This window comes from Hoplias malabaricus, chromosome 8 (assembly GCF_029633855.1).
Source record: "Hoplias malabaricus isolate fHopMal1 chromosome 8, fHopMal1.hap1, whole genome shotgun sequence".
Taxonomy (NCBI): domain Eukaryota; kingdom Metazoa; phylum Chordata; class Actinopteri; order Characiformes; family Erythrinidae; genus Hoplias; species Hoplias malabaricus.
This window is the reverse complement of record NC_089807.1, coordinates 25,507,783-25,519,306: the sequence shown is the minus strand read 5'-3', so window position 1 is coordinate 25,519,306 and position 11,524 is coordinate 25,507,783.

Genomic DNA, 11,524 nt, shown 5'->3' with positions numbered 1-11,524 from the left:
GTGTGGCGTAGAGACGAAATTTTTTTTCCCCCTGATTCCTTGAGTCCTGCCGAATCAAAAAGGTCGATACAACCACTAAGCTCCGCCCACTTAGATTTTTTGCTATTTTGCATAATTTGCAAAACCTACTTTTGCGTACTAGTCCGTGGATTTTTGTCCAATTTTCTTGAGCTTGGTGTCAAAACGTTCGTAAGAGTCTGAAGCTTAATAATTATCAAAAAAACGTTGACATTTCGATTCAATGTAGCTGCCATATGCAAATGAACCTTATCGGCTTATCGCCCGTTTTACATGAACAGCTGTTACTCCTGCATACTTTACTCAAATGGGTTGCAATTTCAGACTCTGCTTAGGGACATGATTTTGAGGTAGCATGTCGTCGGTGGTGCCAAAATTCACATAGGGGGCGCTCTAAATACTAGAAATTCATATCTCAGCATCCGCAAGTCCCATCGGTCCGCCGCTTGGCATACAGCTGCTTTAGGCAAGGCTCTAAGTGGAAAATAAAGGACAAGTCGATACTCGCCAAATTGTAACGTCATCGGCCAATCAGAACTCAGCAGCTTCCTGACAAGCTTGACAAAGGTCAATCATTATGATACTTGACTGGCATGTCCATGGAGGCACTTCCTAAGAGCAGAAGACGTTTCGTAACGATAGCCACTAGGGGGCGCTATAACAAGAAAATATGTAATATCTCAGCGAAAATTAAGCATATTGACATGCAGATTGCTGGACTCTGTACTCTGTATATTGCCTAACAACTTTGTAATAGCAAGTATTGTCAAGAAATGTATTAATTTTTCTCAATGGCCAGTTGTTTGAAAATTGAGGTTTTCGAACTAGTCCGTGGAATCTGATGCTATTCCCAAACATTTGGTCTTGTTGGAATCTGTAGAGTCTGTAGGTAAATAATCTTTAAAAAAAGTATGACTTTTTAACATTGTGTTGTTACAACATGTCAACAAACTGAAGTGTGAGCTGCTTTATAGGTTCTTTCATCTATAACTCCAAGAAAAGAAGCCCAATCCAGACCAAACTTTATAAGATTATGTAAGACCATACCCTGAAGGAGCATGTCTATTATGGCTTAAATCCACCCAAAGGGGGCGCTACAATTGGACAATAACTTATTAAAAAGTATTTTTGTGTTATAGCGCCATCTAGGATTGCAGTGGCACCACAATTTAATTATGACATCTGCTCCTCAGGCTTATCAAGCTTGTGAAATTTTGAAATTTTTGGTGAAAGCGTTTTTGAGTTATAGGTGTATATATGTGTACATATATAGCATATATTTGACTTGTGGAATACATGCTGGATCTCTCTTTTTGGGAGGGGCCTGTAAGCTACATAGTAATAGAAGTGCAAGTTTTTTTTGATAATTATTAAAGTTCAGATCCTTAGGATTCAGCTGATACCACATATGTCCATGTAAGGTAATTATCCACATAGGAGTACACGCTCAAATATTTCTGTTAGTGAAATATTTCTGATCCAAACAGACTGCCATCTGCTGGTGAGAAATAACAGCTTTCTCATATAAGACTATACATTGTGATGTTGAACTACAGTGGATCTGAGGCAAAATGCAATGTTGAGCAAAGACCATAAGGTCCAGAAACACTTCACTTGCCAGCAAGGTACAGCAGGTATGACATGACTCAGCCAAGGAAAATGACACTCTTTGGCCAGATGGTGGCAATATAGAAAAGGGATACGCGTTTAGGTCTATATATCCTACACCGTAAGGCCTAGAGACGAAATCTTTTTTTCCCTGATTCCTTGGCTTAATTCAAACTAATCTGCCATTTGGACCATTTACCTCCGCCCACTTAGATTTTGAGCTAATATGCATAATTAGCTAAACTTACTTTTTTCCACAATTCTGTGAATTTTTGTCCAATTCTCTTGAGCTTTGTTCACAAGAGTCTGACCATGTCTAATTATAGAATGAATGTTGACATTTCGATTCAAGAAGGCTGCCATGTGCAAATGAACCTCTTCGGCTTATCGTATGTTTTACTTGAACGTCTGTAACTCCTCCATATTTTATTCAAATGGGTTCAAATTTCAGATTCTACTTAAGGACATGATTTTAAGGGTACCATATCAGCGATGTAGGCCTATTTTTTCCAAACAGGCCTATTTTGCGAGAACCCCGTTAATTGTCGCTTGCGGCTATATTTAGGGGTTCGAGCACAAAGTGCTTGAAACCCTATTATAATTGTTAGGATTTTTATTAGGGGTTCGAGCACAAAGTGCTTGAAACCCTATTATAATTGTTAGGATTTTTAGGGTCCTAGCACGTAGTGCGGGGACCCTATAGCGATTGTCGGGTTTTTTCTTATTATTATTATTATTATTATTTTTCTCGGCTAAAACTCATTCTGGAGCAAAGACCGTAAGGCCCAGAGCCACCAAAATTTAAGGCACGGTACAGCTGAGGTGCAAAGAGAGAACTATGGAAAATTATACCTATTGGCCTCAAGGTGGCGCTATAGCAATACCAAACGCGTTTACGTCCATATCTTCTAAACCGTATAACGTAGAACCAAAATTCTTTTTTTCCCTGATTCCTTGGATCCAGACAAATCAAAAACGGGTTAGTCAAAATTTAGCTCCGCCCTCGACAAATTTGAAATAAAATTGATAATTTGCAAAATGTACTTTTGTGAACTAGTCCCTGGATTTTAGTCCATTTCCCTAGAACTTGGTACCAAAATCTTCACAGGTGTTCGAAGGTCAGGAATTATCCAAAAAAAATTGAAATTTCGATTCAAAATGGCCGCCATATGCAAATGAACCTCTTCGGCTTTTCATATGTGTTGCTTAAAAATTCATAATAATTTCATACTTAACTCAAATGTGTTCAAATTTCATATTACACTTTCAGACATGATTCTGAGGTACCAGGTCAAAGGAGAAGCCAATATTCATATAGGGGGCGCTCTAAATGCTACAAATTTATAACTCAACATACGTAAGGCAGATCAGAACCCCCTTTGGCATGCTGCTTCTATCTGCAAGGCTATAAGTGGAAATTTAAGAACAACGCGATTCGGGCAAAATTGTGATCGTCATCGGCCAATTAGATTTCAGCAGCTGTTTGACAACCTTAACAAGGTCCAATCATTATGAGAATTGACTCATATGTCCCTGGTGGCACTTCCTAAGTGCACAAAAATGTACGTAACGATAGCCACTAGGGGGCGCTATATCAAGAAAATTTGATATTTCTCAGCAAAATTTAAGCATATTGACACGCAGTTTTCTTCATTGTATACTCTGCACAGGGCCTAACAACTTTGTAATTGCAAGTGTTGTAAAAAAATGCATCGTCTTTTCTCAATAACCAGTTGTTCAAAATTGAACTTTTTTATACTAGTCCCTGGATTTTCAATCTGTTCCCAAACAATTGACCTTGTTGGAATCTGCAGAGTCTGTTGATCAATAATTATCCAAAAAAGTTCAACATTTAGTCAAACCAGTGCCACAATAAATTAATAAATTGAGCCGTGCTGCGATTTATAAATTATTTCAGCTATAGCTTAAACAAACTAAGCCCAATCAAGACCAAACCTGACATAACTATTTAGAGCCTTACTCTGAAGCATTGTGTATAATATGACTCAAATCTACCAAAAGGTGACGCTACAATTAGAGTTTATTTTGTTATATGCTGTTTCTGTGTTCATGCTGGATTTCTATTATTGGGAGGGGCCTATAAGCCACATGGTGATGAAAGTTTAACATTTTATTGATAACTATTAAAGTTCAGGTCCTTAGGAATCCGCTGATACCACATATGTCCATGTTAGTTACATATTCACAGAGCAGTAGACGATTAAAAAGTGTGTGTGTGCATTTCTAACATGAACTCCTCTGCAGCTCCATGAGTCAAAAGTACACGCTTTCACCAGCAGATGGCACTCTAAGACCAAATATTGCTTTGTTCAACTTCATTCATGAAATCCTATTCATCTGCACAAGTGAAAGGTCATAACATATGAACATAAATATTTATCATAATTGAAACCAGCACTCACCGGTCATAACACACACATGTCACATCTCACATGTCTTTTGCTAAACATTACAACGACATCTACAACAATATCTTACACCCAAATTTCCCTTGTTTGGCCAAACAGGCCCATGCTCCCAAAGGCCTCATTGTTGGCTGAGACTGTCAAAGTGCTCTGATGTGGCTTATCCGTGCTAGGACCCGCCATTGCCGCTTGCGGCTATATTTTTTATTATTATTCTTCCGGTTCTTTTTCTGCACTACAAACGATCGCACAGCCCAAACCGTAAGGCCTACAGACTTGAGGCTTGGTCAGTAGGTAGTAAACCCTCCCGCTACTCAGGCGCAAAAAATCAGACTGATTGGCCTCATGGGGGCGCTACAGCGAAGGACAACGCATTTTCTTACGGGGCTCCTACCACGTGAGGCGTAGAGACGAAATTTTTTTTCCCCCTGATTCCTTGAGTCCTGCCGAATCAAAAAGGTCAATACAACCACTAAGCTCCGCCCACTTAGATTTTTTGCTATTTTGCATAATTTGCAAAACCTACTTTTGCGAACTAGTCTGTGGATTTTTGTCCAATTCTGTTGAGCATGGTGCCAAATTGTTTGTAAGAGTCTGGAGGTTAATAATTATCCAAAAAATGTTAGAATTCGGATTCAAGATGGCCGCCATATGCAAATGAACCTCTTCGGCTCTTCGTCTGTTTTACTTAAAAATTCATAACAATTGTATACTTTACTCAAATGTGTTCAATTTGCATATTGAACTTACTCTCATGATTCTGAGGTACCAAGTCAAAGGAGGAGCCAATATTCATATAGGGGGCGCTGTAAATGCTACAAGTGTATATCTCAGCATCCGCAAGGCAGTTTGAACCATCCTTTGGCATGCTGCTTCTATGGGCAAAGCTATAAGTGGAAAATTAAGGACAACGCGATTCGGGCAAAATTGTGATCGTCATCGGCCAATTAGTTTTCAGCAGCTGTTTGACTACCTTAACAAGGTCCAATCATCATGAGACTTGACTGGTATGTTCCTGGGGTCACTTCCTAAGTGCATAAAAAATTACGTAACGATAGCCACTAGGTGGCGCTATATCAAGAAAATGTGATATATCTAAGCAAAAATTAAGTGTATCGACACGCAGTTTGCAGCTTTGTATACTCTGCAGATGGCCTAACAACTTTGTAATTGCAAGTGTTTTGAAAAAATGCATCGTTTTTTCTCAATAACCAGTTGTTCAAAATTGAACTTTTTCGAACTAGTCCGTGGAATTTGGCTCTATTCCAAAACAATTGACTTTGTTGGAATCTGCAGAGTCTGTAGGTAAATAATTATCCAAAAAAGTACAACATTTGGACACACTGTTGAAACAATAAATCAATTAGTCCAAGTGTGCTGAGTTTTTACATTCTTTCAGCTGTATCTCAAACAAATGAAGCCCAACTAAGACCACAATTTACATACATATGTAGAGTCTTACCCTGAAGGAGCCTGTACAATATGACAGAAATCCATTAAAAGGGAGAGCTACAATTGCACAATTACATGTTATGTGCAGTTTCTGTGTTCATGCTGGATTTCTGTAATTGGGAGGGGCCTGTAAGCCACATAGTGATGAAAGTTCCACATTTTATTATCAATAATTAAAGTTCAGGTCCTTAGGATTCCTCTGATACCATATATGTCCATGTGAGTGAAATATTCAAAGAGCAGTACCTGATTGAAAAATCTGTATGTGAATTTGTAACAGCTCAGCTCCTCTATGGGACAGTAGTAAATTGTTTCACCAGCAGGTGGCACTCTAAGACCATATATTGCTTTGTTCATCTACATTCAAGAACTTATTTCTCTGTACAGGTCAAAAGTCATAACATATGAACAAAAATATTTATCATAATTAAAAACGGTGCTCACCAGTCATATCATGTCCTTTGCTAAACTAAAACAAATGGTTCATTAGCACTTGTGAAACCTCACTGTCCAAAACTGCTTATGGTCTCTCTGTACTGATGCTCCTTACACCAACACTAAGGCCTCATTGTGCAGATCCTTGCTTTAATGGACACCTCATGGACACGTGACATGCAGTTAGTGAGTGATGTACTTAATCCGATTCCATGTTGTTGTTGATATTTACTATACACAATGGCTGCCATTGGCCACTGAGGTTTCAGCAGCTCTTTGAAAGGCCCAACAAGGCCCAATCATAAAGAAATATTTACAGGGTGTCTATGGGGCACTTCGTAAGTACATGAGACATTTCCAAATGTTAGCTGCTAATTGAAGATATAACAAAATCATAGATTCATTTTTACCTTGTTTGGCCTAAATGGTTCATGTGTCCTAAGGCCTCATTGACCTCTCAGACTGGCCAAAGGTCCCAATTAGGCCCATTCGTGTTAGGACCATGCCATTGCCGCTTGCAGCTATATTTAGGGGTTCGAGCACGAAATGCAAAGCATACTTTTGTCAATAAGTCTGTGCATTTTTGTCCAATTCTCTTGAGCATGGTGCCAAAACATTCACATGAGTCTGACATTAGGTAATTATTGAAACAATGTTGACAATTTTATTCAAGATGGCCTCCATATGCAGATGAACCTCTTCGGCTTATCACAAGTTTTACTTGAACGTCTGTAACTCCTCCATACTTTATTCAAATGGGTTCAAATTTCAGATTCTACTTAAGGACATGATTTTAAGGGTACCATATCAGCGATGTAGGCCTATTGTTTCCAAACAGGCCTATTCTGCGAGAACCCCGTTAATTGTCGCTTGCGGCTATATTTAGGGTCCTAGCACGTAGTGTGGGGACCCTATAGCGATTGTCGGGTTTTTTCTTATTATTATTATTATTATTATTTTTCTCGGCTAAAACTCATTCTGGAGCAAAGACCGTAAGGCCCAGAGCCACCAAAATTTAAGGCACGGTACAGCTGAGGTGCAAAGAGAGAACTATGGAAAATTATACCTATTGGCTTCAAGGTGGCGCTATAGCAATACCAAACGCGTTTACGTCCATATCTTCTAAACCGTATAACGTAGAACCAAAATTCTTTTTTTCCCTGATTCCTTGGGTCCAGACAGATCAAAAACGGGTTAGTCAAAATTTAGCTCCGCCCTCGACAAATTTGAAATAAAATTGATAATTTGCAAAATGTACTTTTGTGAACTAGTCCCTGGATTTTAGTCCATTTCCCTAGAACTTGGTACCAAAATCTTCACAGGTGTTCGAAGGTCAGGAATTATCCAAAAAAAATTGAAATTTCGATTCAAAATGGCCGCCATATGCAAATGAACCTCTTCGGCTTTTCATATGTGTTGCTTAAAAATTCATAATAATTTCATACTTAACTCAAATGTGTTCAAATTTCATATTACACTTTCAGACATGATTCTGAGGTACCATGTCAAAGGAGAAGCCAATATTCATATAGGGGGCGCTCTAAATGCTACAAATTTATAACTCAACATACGTAAGGCAGATCAGAACCCCCTTTGGCATGCTGCTTCTATCTGCAAGGCTATAAGTGGAAATTTAAGAACAACGCGATTCGGGCAAAATTGTGATCGTCATCGGCCAATTAGATTTCAGCAGCTGTTTGACAACCTTAACAAGGTCCAATCATTATGAGAATTGACTCATATGTCCCTGGTGGAACTTCCTAAGTGCACAAAAATGTACGTAACGATAGCCACTAGGGGGCGCTATATCAAGAAAATTTGATATTTCTCAGCAAAATTTAAGCATATTGACACGCAGTTTTCTTCATTGTATACTCTGCACAGGGCCTAACAACTTTGTAATTGCAAGTGTTGTAAAAAAATGCATCGTCTTTTCTCAATAACCAGTTGTTCAAAATTGAACTTTTTTATACTAGTCCCTGGATTTTCACTCTGTTTCCAAACAATTGACCTTGTTGGAATCTGCAGAGTCTGTTGATCAATAATTATCCAAAAAAGTTCAACATTTAGTCAAACCAGTGCCACAATAAATTAATAAATTGAGCCGTGCTGCGATTTATAAATTATTTCAGCTATAGCTTAAACAAACTAAGCCCAATCAAGACCAAACCTGACATAACTATTTAGAGCCTTACTCTGAAGCATTGTGTATAATATGACTCAAATCTACCAAAAGGTGACGCTACAATTAGAGTTTATTTTGTTATATGCTGTTTCTGTGTTCATGCTGGATTTCTATTATTGGGAGGGGCCTATAAGCCACATGGTGATGAAAGTTTAACATTTTATTGATAACTATTAAAGTTCAGGTCCTTAGGAATCCGCTGATACCACATATGTCCATGTTAGTTACATATTCACAGAGCAGTAGACGATTAAAAAGTGTGTGTGTGCATTTCTAACATGAACTCCTCTGCAGCTCCATGAGTCAAAAGTACACGCTTTCACCAGCAGATGGCACTCTAAGACCAAATATTGCTTTGTTCAACTTCATTCATGAAATCCTATTCATCTGCACAAGTGAAAGGTCATAACATATGAACATAAATATTTATCATAATTGAAACCAGCACTCACCGGTCATAACACACACATGTCACATCTCACGTCTTTTGCTAAACATTACAACGACATCTACAACAATATCTTACACCCAAATTTCCCTTGTTTGGCCAAACAGGCCCATGCTCCCAAAGGCCTCATTGTTGGCTGAGACTGTCAAAGTGCTCTGATGTGGCTTATCCGTGCTAGGACCCGCCATTGCCGCTTGCGGCTATATTTTTTATTATTATTCTTCCGGTTCTTTTTCTGCACTACAAACGATCGCACAGCCCAAACCGTAAGGCCTACAGACTTGAGGCTTGGTCAGTAGGTAGTAAACCCTCCCGCTACTCAGGCGCAAAAAATCAGACTGATTGGCCTCATGGGGGCGCTACAGCGAAGGACAACGCATTTTCTTACGGGGCTCCTACCACGTGAGGCGTAGAGACAAAATTTTTTTTCCCCCTGATTCCTTGAGTCCTGCCGAATCAAAAAGGTCAATACAACCACTAAGCTCCGCCCACTTAGATTTTTTGCTATTTTGCATAATTTGCAAAACCTACTTTTGCGAACTAGTCTGTGGATTTTTGTCCAATTCTGTTGAGCATGGTGCCAAATTGTTTGTAAGAGTCTGGAGGTTAATAATTATCCAAAAAATGTTAGAATTCGGATTCAAGATGGCCGCCATATGCAAATGAACCTCTTCGGCTCTTCGTCTGTTTTACTTAAAAATTCATAACAATTGTATACTTTACTCAAATGTGTTCAATTTGCATATTGAACTTACTCTCATGATTCTGAGGTACCAAGTCAAAGGAGGAGCCAATATTCATATAGGGGGCGCTGTAAATGCTACAAGTGTATATCTCAGCATCCGCAAGGCAGTTTGAACCATCCTTTGGCATGCTGCTTCTATGGGCAAAGCTATAAGTGGAAAATTAAGGACAACGCGATTCGGGCAAAATTGTGATCGTCATCGGCCAATTAGTTTTCAGCAGCTGTTTGACTACCTTAACAAGGTCCAATCATCATGAGACTTGACTGGTATGTTCCTGGGGTCACTTCCTAAGTGCATAAAAAATTACGTAACGATAGCCACTAGGTGGCGCTATATCAAGAAAATGTGATATATCTAAGCAAAAATTAAGTGTATCGACACGCAGTTTGCAGCTTTGTATACTCTGCAGATGGCCTAACAACTTTGTAATTGCAAGTGTTGTGAAAAAATGCATCCTTTTTTCTCAATAACCAGTTGTTCAAAATTGAACTTTTTCGAACTAGTCCGTGGAATTTGGCTCTATTCCAAAACAATTGACTTTGTTGGAATCTGCAGAGTCTGTAGGTAAATAATTATCCAAAAAAGTACAACATTTGGACACACTGTTGAAACAATAAATCAATTAGTCCAAGTGTGCTGAGTTTTTACATTCTTTCAGCTGTATCTCAAACAAATGAAGCCCAATTAAGACCACAATTTACATACTTATGTAGAGTCTTACCCTGAAGGAGCCTGTACAATATGACAGAAATCCATCAAAAGGGAGAGCTACAATTACACAATTACATGTTATGTGCAGTTTCTGTGTTCATGCTGGATTTCTGTAATTGGGAGGGGCCTGTAAGCCACATAGTGATGAAAGTTCCACATTTTATTATCAATAATTAAAGTTCAGGTCCTTAGGATTCCTCTGATACCATATATGTCCATGTGAATGAAATATTCAAAGAGCAGTACCTGATTAAAAAATCTCTATGTGCATTTGTAACAGCTCAGCTCCTCTATGGGACAGTAGTAAATTGTTTCACCAGCAGGTGGCACTCTAAGACCATATATTGCTTTGTTCATCTACATTCAAGAACTTATTTCTCTGTACAGGTCAAAAGTCATAACATATGAACAAAAATATTTATCATAATTAAAAACGGTGCTCACCAGTCATATCATGTCCTTTGCTAAACTAAAACAAATGGTTCATTAGCACTTGTGAAACCTCACTGTCCAAAACTGCTTAGGGTCTCTCTGTACTGATGCTCCTTACACCAACACTAAGGCCTCATTGTGCAGATCCTTGCTTTAATGGACACCTCATGGACACGTGACATGCAGTTAGTGAGTGATGTACTTAATCCGATTCCATGTTGTTGTTGATATTTACTATACACAATGGCTGCCATTGGCCACTGAGGTTTCAGCAGCTCTTTGAAAGGCCCAACAAGGCCCAATCATAAAGAAATATTTACAGGGTGTCTATGGGGCACTTCGTAAGTACATGAGACATTTCCAAATGTTAGCTGCTAATTGAAGATATAACAAAATCATAGATTCATTTTTACCTTGTTTGGCCTAAATGGTTCATGTGTCCTAAGGCCTCATTGACCTCTCAGACTGGCCAAAGGTCCCAATTAGGCCCATTCGTGTTAGGACCATGCCATTGCCGCTTGCAGCTATATTTAGGGGTTCGAGCACGAAATGCAAAGCATACTTTTGTCAATAAGTCTGTGCATTTTTGTCCAATTCTCTTGAGCATGGTGCCAAAACATTCACATGAGTCTGACATTAGGTAATTATAGAAACAATGTTGACATTTTGATTCAAGATGGCCTCCATATGCAGATGAACCTCTTCGGCTTATCACAAGTTTTACTTGAACGTCTGTAACTCCTCCATACTTTATTCAAATGGGTTCAAATTTCAGATTCTACTTAAGGACATGATTTTAAGGGTACCATATCAGCGATGTAGGCCTATTGTTTCCAAACAGGCCTATTCTGCGAGAACCCCGTTAATTGTCGCTTGCGGCTATATTTAGGGGTTCGAGCACGAAGTGCTTGAAACCCTATTGTGTTTGTTCTGATTTTAATTTGTTATTTTTAGGGGTTCGAGCACGAAGTGCTTGAAACCCTATTGTGTTTGTTCTGATTTTAATTTGTTATTATTATTATTATTATTCTTTTTCTTTTTCTGCCATAAAACGAATCGCACA